Raw genomic sequence first — 8155 nt, 5'->3', positions numbered from 1 at the left:
ATATATGTATACATATATATAGGTTTATATAAATATACACTTGTTTTCTCCGACCTCACGTCCAAATGATCGGCATGAGGGTATCATGACATTTTTAAGTGTGCGCGCGCATGTGCATGTGCATGTGTGTTTGTGTCTGTGTCTGAAACTTGAAGGCCCATTATGTAAGCATGTGATTAACCTTTATACTTCACACTGGACCTTGTCATCCCTCATTTTAAAGCCAAGGTCATCGGTGACCTCTGACATTTGTAACATGTTGCAGGGAGAAGTGGAAAAAACAAACAAACTGCACAGCTGAAATGAAATGAGATGAATCTGTATTTAGAGCAGCGCACGTTGCTGACTGGAGCTGAAACAGGCGAGATATAGGGAGAATGCAGGGAGAATGCAAAACGTTCACTGTTTTGCACCAAATCCTGGTTCAGGCTGCAATGTTACAGCCCACAGTTTCTTTCTTTCACCCAAGACAGGCATCTTCTCTTGAGATAGCATCACGATGCATCTGCAGGTTTTTGTTACAAGCTCTAAACAACAGGTCAGATCCCTTGAAGTCAAACATATGTGGGCAAAATGACTAATATCAATACCTTTTGTTTTACATTGATTTCAGTCATATCCTACTTGAAGATTGCATGTGATTTACAAACAGAACGTTCATCGAAAAAGTGCTAAAAGTCTGGCCTTGTCTGAAAATGCAAAGCATTTAGTTTCGTAGGAACACTAGATTGAATTTCCTGCTGCCCCTAATGGGTTTATCTGCATTTGTAGATGCTGTACGACAGTATTTCCTTCCACTTATTTTAATCAATCTACCATTTCTGAGCCATCCTGAGATCACTGGTCCTCAAGAAAGAAGAAGAAAGAAGGCGTGGTGGAATTTCCACCATCTTTGCCTTGCTTCACAGATGTCTCAGGGCCTCACTGGCGCTGCTGCTTTTGCTGGTGGAACTATCACAGACACATCCATCACTTTGTCTTCGCCCAGAACGAGCGCTGGCTTTCTACCACCGTGACATTAACACAGTCTTTTGGTCCAACTCATCCATCCATTCTGTTCGAGATCTTGCCTTTCCTTCTTTCCCTCTCTTGCTCGATGCTGCATCAACCTCCGCCCCTCTGCCACATCTGCCTCCCTATCGTTAAACCCCTGGCCCCTCAACCCCTCCCTGCTTTGCTTTCTCTTTTTCTCTCTCGAGCATGTAACACAAACACACATACAATATACACAAATACACATGCTCTCCTGATGCTACACAAAAAATTCCAACTGCCACTTACAATAAATAAATAAATAAAAATACAGTAATGCTCTGTTGGAAATGTGAAATGTTGAGACAGAAAATGTTAGAAATTGCCCTGCTTTGCCTGCTGAGTAATGAACATGCTCTGCTTTCTGCCTCTTTCCCTCTTCTCACCGTCAGGATTTAAAATCATGAGGCAGACACAGACAGCTGGACAGAAAACAAACCAAATAAATCCCTGTTCAACATCCAGATTATTAATTGATGTAAATTTACCTCATGGGACAGCAAGCTCCACACTGGCAAATCCTACAATGTTCCCATGCCAGTGTCGGGCCACATTTTGCCTTCCTATCCCACTGTCTGCAGAACCAAGCTCCACAGGAATGGTACACCTCCCACTCCCACACTGCACGTTCACATTCAGTGTCTCGTAAAGCCAGTTGTAAGCACCGAACACCTGATCGTGTGTGTGTGTGTGTGTGTGATGGCGGTTTCGCTCATTTCCCCTCTTTCTGTTACACCTTATGGCCTGGACAGAGCATAGAGACATTCATACAAACATACAGCCTCGCACACGCACACACATTTAATCCATCCTCCACTTGCCCTATATACAGTAATTAAATTAATTTATCTGCACGCTGATAAAAGCATTCTATAAGAATTGAGGATGCTCTGGAGAGATGATGAGTCAAATTGCAAGCACAGATAGCAGCGTCCGCTGGCACAGAGCTAACAGGGTGGAGGAGGGGACTGGACAGGCTGCTTGCTTGCTTTGGTGCATTTTATGGGAAAATACAGTCTGCCTCAGCAGCAGAACGGCTTCAGTGAAATATCATCTTCCTGTCTCAAAGCAAGCCAAAATAGCGAAATAGGAAGCGTTGTGAGAGTGGCGAGGCTTACCGTGTTCACAAGCCAGCATCCATTTACAAAGGATACTGCAGACAAGCCCTTGCAGGGTGAGAAAGGCTCTGTACAAGCCACCTTTAGTCCTGCTGCTCCATCTTCATGCCTTCCTCATGTTCACAGGGTGAAACATTCACATATACATCTCTCTCTTCCCGCGGCCCTCTTTCTCTCTCTCTCTCTCGCTCTCATTAACGTCTGTGTTCTATATCCTCTCTTGTTTGCTTCAAGGCAGTTGAGACACTGCAGCGATGGGGGTGGAGGGTGTGTATATGCGTGTGTTTGAGTGTGTCAGAGACGGAGAGGCAGCGAGAGGGAGCGCAGGGCAGAAATGGAGGGAGGAGTCAGCAGGGATAGAGAGAGAAGGGGGAAATGGTCAGGATTAAATCATGAGAGTAACAGAGAGAGAGAGCGAGAGAGAGAAAGCAGGCTTTGATGGGGGAGCCACAGCATCCTTGCTTTATGCTAGAAAAACACACATTGGTATTTAAGCAATCCTGAAGGTTAGATTATAAGTATATATGGCAAGTAGATCTGCCCCTTAAAGAGCTGTCTCCTTGTTGACAGTGCAGCAGCAGGATTGGTTGTGATTTCATTGATGACTGAAAAAAAACATACAAGATAGGGAGAGAGGGAGGTGGAGGAGGGAACGGGACAGAAGAAGAGAGGAAGGGAGGGGAGAAATGACGACAAAGGAATGGGAGGGGGATTGGACGATGGTGTAATGTGCTGTTTCCGTGCCAACTGTTTCTGTGACAGTGTGACCACTTCCTTTAATGCTATTGGCTATAACAAAGAACTGATAGAGGCTTGGGCAAATGAGGCAACGTGTCATGCGGGGTGTGAATGGGTTGTTCTTTTCCTGTGTTTCTTCCTCTTTTCGTTTATCTCTGAGAACGACAATAAAACAAATGTGTTTGACTAGACTGCGGCCACGGAGAACACACGCAAGTCTACCCCTAGAGACGTAACGATTGCACCGCTGGAGTGTGATTGCTTTGTCATTACGAATGCCACTAGTGTGTGAAGAGACTCCCCTTATATTACTAACGCACAGATTCACACAGACACGCACACACCCAAATCAGACCGATCAACAGGAAAGAAATCCCCAGATCAGGTTGCTCAGGGTGTGTAGTGTAATGCAATTGCCTGGACACCAACCCTGGTGTCATGAACAATGAGATAATTAATCGGCTATAGGCCAGAGCAAGTGCACATCTGGTGCGGGTGAACAACTTTGCCTCTCGCCAACCTTTCATCTGGGCCTTTTAATCCAGGCCGGCAGGCACGTGTTGTGCTGCTCCCATTCTTTCTCTCTGTCACTTTCCCCCTCGTCTCTCCTTATCCTTATTACCCCATTCAACGTCTACCAATATTTACTTTAAACACCCTGCTCCTTCCTGTTTAGCAGCTGTCAGGTTACGGCAGAAATCTTCCAAATCTCGGTTTCTGTGCAGAGGGAACTGTTTTCTGATAGATGAGTGACTGAAACTAAAAACATGGGTATAATAGCACACTCTAAGTCAGGTACACACAACCACAAACGCCCACAGTGGGGAGCCCCTATCCGTATCATCGATTCAACAGGACAAGACTGCATTGAGGCTTCACTGGTGCACAGAGGACGGCACAGACACAACCTGCCTGTTCAGATAAGACGTTTTGGCTTTATACTCAGTCAGTGTTTTCACTTAGGCTTAGTAGCTGTTGTTGACATTTCACCTTCAAATGTCAAGCCAGTGATGACATACCTGTTGAAGAAGAGGAGATAAAGCTCCAGGTGTGACGGAAACATTTGCGTCAGGCATGTTTTGATGTATATGAATACAAAAACGTTCACACTCACACACACACACACACAAATGATATGCACCGTTGCCACCATTTTTTCCCTCTGGTTCACATAACATCTTGACTCGTTTAAGTAAACACCTCGCTGATCTTATTTTGGTCTCCCCTTGTTGTACAAGCCGCTGTGCACTGAAGAGCACCAGTGTTTGGCGGCACAGTCTCATACTGTGTTTTTTCATAACTGTTAACAACCAAGCCTCACGATTAACACACTGCTGTTCCAGCTACATTAAGTCTGGAGATAATCGTTTGGATGTAATGTTCATATAATTAAATGATAATGGCTTTCATCCTATATTTTCTTAATTTAAAAAAAGAAAGAAAGAAATATCACTGCTTTCATCTTTTTGCTGCTTTTAGACTCAAAACCGTTCTTTTTCTTCTTAAAGGGAGCGTGTTTTGCTTTTCCATTTATATCGTCACAGTGGTGGACTGTCATACTAAACATGGCTAAAGGTTTAAAATAAAGAGGTTAAAAGGCTATTAGCCAAAAAGTTCAGACTGCTCTAGACTACAGCAGCGGTCCCCAACCTTTTTTGCGCCACAGACCGGTTTATGTCCAACAATATTTTCACAGACCGGCCTTTAAGGTGTCGCGGATAAAAACAACAAAATAAAACCAGTACCAAAAAAAAGAAAATGTATTCATAACACATGGGAAAAGACCAAGTTAACGATTAAAAAACAACGATAAAAAACCTGAAAACCATCAATTTCACACCCGAGCTTCAACTCTCGCGGCCCGGTACCAAACGACTCCGGTCCGCAGCCCAGGGGTTGGGGACTGCTGTTCTATATGGTCGTCTCGGGCACATGGCTGACATGTGGCACACGGGAGGGTGGCCTTTAGGGGAGAGCAGGTCAAACAGCTTGTTTCAGACACCAGATGAAGAGCCACTATAAAATAAATGAGGATTTATTTTTGAACCGTGAATCATCAAAAGTTAACAGTAATAACAAATAAAAAATAGGGAGCTGCTATGGAGCATAAGGGCTTCACTTTAAGTAAGATTTAACATGCCCATGGAGATATTTCTGCAACAGCTAGTGTGTGCATGGGTACTGCAGAGTACAAGATCTTAAAAAGAAAGAGCATCTTAAAAGGAAATAGTTCACTTAAAGTAGTATGTAGCACTAATAGTGGCCCAAAATAAAAATATAAGTGAACTTAACAGATGAGTGATGGTCAAAAAGTGTTAAAAACGAAGAAAATTGCCACCCTGAAATATAGGAAGCTGAATCATACTGCTAAGAGAAAATGGTTAAAAAATAGTTCAAACTGACACATTTAATCTTTGATGAAGTTAGGTAAGTCCAGTAAGGCTAAACTTGCTATAATGTCTTTTAAATCCTAAAAATAAGTTTTGCAGAAAGATCCTTTTATATTTTTATGTTTGCTTTATTATTACTGTGTACAATCATTGGTTTTATGTTTTATAAAACTTCAGCCTTCCTCCATCCCTTTCACTCTCCATATTCCTTTTTGTCTCTCCCAGATTGTCTCTGTGCCTCTCACAGCTTCCTGTCTCCCTAATCCTTAATCCTGTGGAAATCGGTCAGGCAGAATGAGCCAGCTTTGATCAGGCTCTCATATCAGGCGTGCTAACAGTGTAAGCGCACCCGGATCCCACAGAACCCCGGAGCCCAGGGGGAGAACTTCAAACAGGCGTTCACCCCTGACTCTGCCTGAGAGGAAGGTGAAAGCGAGGCAGCAGAGATCCTGTCTCGAGAGACTGTGAAAGAAGCTGTCTCTTTCTATAAATTTAGCAAACATTTACATACGGACGTGTCACCATCCAGCTGTAATGACACACTTTCTTTCCTGTGTGAACTAAACTTGCTGTGGGAACAGAGATCAGTACAGGGTGTAAAGCAGAGATGTAAAAGTCGCTTTTGTGAGCAGTGTCTCTGACACCAAGCATAGAGTCTGTGTCACTGGTGTTCCTGTGTTGTGATTTATGGCTGAGGATTGTAATACTTATCCTCAGCCTTATCATAAAACGACTAATGGACAACCTTTTAAGCTTAGGCTTCTTTAAATGGTTGTACAGAGCACCAAAAAAAAGTCCAAAACAAACATGGCACATATGCCATATTCATTTGGTAATTCGGAATGAATCCCATGAGGTACACAAGTTATGAAAATGACATCATCCTTTGAATCATTCATTCTCTTCAGACTTTGTGCACAGGGGCAGGTATTCTAAGTGGAGAGGTTATCGTACATTGCTAGATAGTGATCACATTAAAAAAAAAATGAATCACAGAGGCCAGCCTTGTAAAACCAACAGACAGGGTACATAAAGGATTTCCTTTCTCACAACCACATGACCTGGAGGTTTGTGCTCTCTGCAGATGTACAACAATACTGACAGTGTACTCAGACTCTCTGTTTAATCAGTTCAGAAGTATAATCAGGTGCTTTAAATCAGCCAGAGAAATGAAGCATTTAGCAGGGCCAGCGTGAGCGCAAGATGTGCACCATCTGATCTGTGATATGTGACTACCTGCTGCTGTAATAATTTTTCCTCCTTTTCTCCTTTTGAAAACATCACTTTTGGCAATACTGGACTTTAAAAACTTAGTTTCAGCAAACATGGCCTATATAAACTGAATTTTATCTGATAATAACAGCAAATAACAAGCAATGAAAAAAAATAGAAAGCCCTGCATTTACATGATCTTCCAAGTGTTGCGCTCTGGTGTGGCATCTAGCTTGGTTTTACTGTAAATGCTGACACCTAGTGGCCAAGCATGTACATATCATATAGTTAAGAGGAAACAGTTTGGATGTACCAGCTGTGGTGAGCCCTGGTGAATAAGGGAGCAGCTGAAAGTTTCTTCTCCTTCTTTTTGTTTTACAACATAATTATATATCCAAAAGCATTGTCATAGATGCAACTTCACCTGCAACCTCAATCAGGTACAAATGTTTTCAATTAAAAACATTAAAATATACACATGCAGCCTATTATCATTGTTGTAGTGTGTGTTTCTCTCTGTGTGAAGACATATTATGACAATGTAATCCATCATATTTATTGTGTGAAAAAGTCCATTGTCGCTGATAAGTGATTCTGGTTCAGCTATATTTTGGTACTTTTCCACTATTTTTTAAACCTTGCCCAAGGTCCTCATTTCATTTTTCGCAATATTTATCTATAGACATAAAAACACACATTAGACAAGATGTGTCACCTCTGAGCTCATGTGTGCTAATTACAGGAAACGGTTCAATATTTGTAATTATGTACTTTATAATTTCTTTTAACAAAGTTAGGTTTTACCAAATACATAATTCCCATTTTTGTGTCATTTGTAGGCATAATTTGCACTTCTTGTTTCATATTTTAGCCCTGCGACAGACTGGCGACCTGTCCAGGGTGTACCCCGCCTTTCGCCCTATGACAGCTGGGATAGGCTCCAGCGCCCCCCGCGACCCTGAAAAGGATAAGCGGAAGCGAATGGATGGATGGATGGATGTTTCATATTTTCACATTTCATTATATCTGGAAGATTTTTCTTGTGGTGTTTGATTAAGTGCTGTTATTCTTAAGCTTCTGACCAAATAAAATTATTTTAGGGAGAAACTGGTATTTTAATGACTTTCAAACACCACTTCAACCATCTGTTTCACCCAAAAGATCTCCCCATTTTATCCTCATTCTACCCGTTGTTTAGAAAAGATATTAACTTAAGATTCCTACATAGTATTCATTTTTTTAATTAGACATTCTGCATGTGCTTTCTGTTTACTTTTGGGATAATTCTGCAAGGCCAAACACGCTCATGCACCAGTGGATGCACTGATGGACATTTGCCTATAGACACTTTGACATGTGGATTGAAAGAACCAGGGATTGAACCTGTGACCTTCTGTCTGGAGCTACGGGGACAAACTTTTTATGTAAACATTGAAGTGCTTCATCGTGTATGCACACCACTGGGCTATGGTGCATTTCTACATATGCCCGATGTATCTGCCATTCCCCTGTTGGTGTTCTTCCTTCGTTATTGGAATAATGTTGGTCCAGGATCAAAATTGCAGCTACTCAATCACACTGTTGTGACGTCATAGCTTTATAATGTGTGGAGGGGGGCGGAGAAAGAAAAATGACTTTTTTATAAATTAACCTGTCTTTTAGAAC

General features: G+C 42.1%; 1 protein-coding gene across 1 annotated transcript in view; it reads right to left on the bottom strand.

The window, feature by feature from the left end:
- The window catches only part of gnaz (guanine nucleotide binding protein (G protein), alpha z polypeptide), a 35429-nt gene extending 32960 nt beyond the window's left edge, over positions 1 to 2469 (bottom strand). The window contains exon 1 of the mRNA XM_005735305.1: positions 2151 to 2469. The gene's annotated coding sequence lies outside the window, so the exon portion shown is untranslated. The remainder of the gene's footprint in view (positions 1 to 2150) is intronic.
- Positions 2470 to 8155: the final 5686 nt, after the last annotated feature.

The sequence above is a fragment of the Pundamilia nyererei genome, unplaced genomic scaffold (genome assembly GCF_000239375.1).
Source record: "Pundamilia nyererei isolate P.nyererei 1_Seehausen unplaced genomic scaffold, PunNye1.0 scaffold00063, whole genome shotgun sequence".
Classification (NCBI taxonomy): domain Eukaryota; kingdom Metazoa; phylum Chordata; class Actinopteri; order Cichliformes; family Cichlidae; genus Pundamilia; species Pundamilia nyererei.
The sequence above is the reverse complement of the archived record's forward strand: the minus strand, read 5'-3'. Positions and strand labels throughout refer to the sequence as shown.